Source organism: Triturus cristatus, chromosome 5_1 (genome assembly GCF_964204655.1).
Source record: "Triturus cristatus chromosome 5_1, aTriCri1.1, whole genome shotgun sequence".
Classification (NCBI taxonomy): Eukaryota; Metazoa; Chordata; class Amphibia; order Caudata; family Salamandridae; genus Triturus; species Triturus cristatus.
The window spans coordinates 415,033,569-415,036,436 of record NC_140587.1 but is presented as its reverse complement, the minus strand read 5'-3'; positions in this window follow the sequence as shown (position 1 = coordinate 415,036,436).

The window sequence follows — 2,868 nt, the reverse complement described above, 5'->3', positions numbered from 1 at the left end:
TTCACTTTCTGGTGCTGAACTGGAGACTGGAGACATTTCTTCTTGTTGTTGCTGTTGATGTGCCCCTTTATTTACTTGGATGCGTTTTTTAGCTGTTGCTGCTCTAAGCGAGTCATAGCGGCGCGCAAAAGTGAAGATCTGACCATGTAAATAGTCATCTCGATCTCTTTTGAATTTGTACGTTTTGCGTATTTTGATTTTGTCCTCTTCTTTAGTTAATCTAGTGGTCATATCCTTCCTTAATTTTGTTATCTGATCTTGGTGGGACTCTTCACTCTGCTGTTTGATTTTTGCTTCCAGGGCATCAATTTTAACCTGTAGATCTGCCCCGTCTATTTCTGCATATTTAACCAGAATTTGGATGAGGCGTTTGGATGACTCCAGGTTGCATTGACCCCATTCCGCCATCATCAAGAGATTGGGCGTCTCATAACTGGGGGCCAGCATGATACGGAGCTCTCTGGGAACTCTCCCCACATCCAAATATCTTTTGAGTGAACGTGCTTCCCACCATTTGGCCTGCTCTTGTTTTTTATATTTTTCCAATAGCCTGAAGGATTCCTTTAACCCAGTAAGTTCTGTCCCGGTATTTGTGCAAGCATCGTTGTTGTTTGTTGTAGCCTCATTTTCTAAGGCGTCTGAAAACATATCGTCCGCGGCAAGCTCACGGGCTCTTCGTGCGTCATCAGACATGCCTGAAATCAGCCGGGATTACATTACAGCGAATACATCCCACAAGTCTCTCCGGGTAGACCCTGTTCAGGCGCTGCGGTGTCAGGTAAGCTTTATATATATATATATATATATATATATATATATATATATATATATATATATATATATATATATATATATAATGAAATTGGGTCGGCTGAAACCTGGCGTTACTAGCCACCTCACACACCTGTGTCAGGGTCCTTTTCCATTCAATATCTGTGAGTGGTGATTCTAGATCCTCGTCCCAAGCGGCGCACTTCAAAGCTATGTTAATCGGTCTATCAGACTTCAGAGATGCATTCAGTCGAGATAGAATGCCTTTTGTGGACCCAGGGTCCAGTATCACTTGTAACATCTGGCATTCTTCCTGCTCCTCCGGGAACGTCGTCCAGATGTCTCGGGTTGTTGGCAAGATACTGGCATACTGTAAAAACGACTCCACACCTTTCCAAAGTGTGTACCTATTTCCTCCCAGTACAAAAAGACTGTTTGAAAAGAGGTCTGCTGCTCTCAAACAACCCCCGGCCAGAGACATCAACAGAGTCCCGTATATGTACCAAAGGGCGTAACCACCAGGATGGAAGGAGCTTGGCACAGGGTGCCCGACGTATCACCTGCCTGACATCCCTCTCCCATGCCGATGCCACCTCTGTGACCACAAATGGGATAGCCGCTGGAAGCTTACGACCACACATAAGTAGCCTAGGGAGATCGCCTAACTCAACAGATCCTGAAAGGAGTTTCTTTTCCCAGTTGGGCCCTTCCTCGCAAAACATAGCGACGTATTGCTACAGTCCAGCCAGATGATATAGTTTAAGGTCCGGAAGGATAAATCCTCCCTGGGTGGGGTCTAATTTAAGAATCTCAATGCAGACTCTACCAGCCCAAACAAGGGTCACTAGTAGATTATCGATACTTAGAAACAGTAATGGTGCCAATACACAGAATGAGTTTTGCAGGGTATATGGGCAGTGGAGCAATAAGACCATTTTGCTCAATGCCAACCTGTCCATAACTGATAGCGGCAGGGTAGTCCAAAATCGTACTGAGGCACTGAGTACAGCCATTACTCCACCCATATTCAAATCATATTGCCGTAGTTGATAATGAGTTATTTGCATTCCCAAATAATGAACGCTCCCCATCTCCCACTACAATTCTACTGGGGGGAGTTTGTGAGCAGTTATGTCAGCCAACGTCACCAGGGAAAACAGCACAGTTTTTGCTGTTTGACATAGAGCCCCAAGACATCTCCAAACTGTGGCATTAGGTGAAGGAGGCAAGACACCAATTGTTCCGGATCCACTGCGTAAATTAATGCGTCATCGGCATATAGAGACACAACATGCACCGTATCTCCCACGCACATGCCCAATCTCATATTTCAGCCCTAAAGTAGATTATGAGTCACTCCATAATAAGAGCAAACAGGAGCGGCGACAGCGGACAGCCCTGTCGGGTACCTCCCTCAATGCAGAATGCCTTGGTGCCACACTAGCTGTACGCACTCTTGCAGTTGGTTGAGCATAAAAGAGTCTCACCCATTTCAGAAACCCCTCGCCCAGTCCTACATGACAGAGCACCTCCCACAAATACTCCCAGAATAAGGTGTCAAAGGCTTTTTTCTATTTCATGTGCTACCAACACCACGTGTAGTTCCATGCCTTGGGTTGCATGCATCTCGTGGGAAAGACATCTTAAGTTCATATGCATGCCCCTGGCTGGCATAGAACCGCACTGGTCGTCTAGAACCAAATGCTTAACCACCCGGCTCAATCGCAATGTCAGCACTTTAGCCAGCAACTTGACATCAACATTGAGCATGGAAGGGGGTCTATATGATCGAGGATCTGTGGGATCCCTGCCCAGCTTAGGGAGCATTATAAGAGCCTTGCACATCTGTTCTGGCAGCATACCAGTCCTGTGTGCCTCGCGTAGCATCTCCAGGAGAGCAGGGAGCAAAAAGGCAGAAAACATTTGGAAATATTCAACCGGGAGATCGTCCTGGCCCGGACACTTCCCTCTAGCCATATTCATAAGCGCCTCTTGCAGGTCCTCGAGCATGTCATCCTCCCCGAGTCCCTCTGCCTGAGCTTCTGGAACCCGGCAAAGGGCAATGCCATCCAAGAAGTGCCCCACTCCGGTGACACA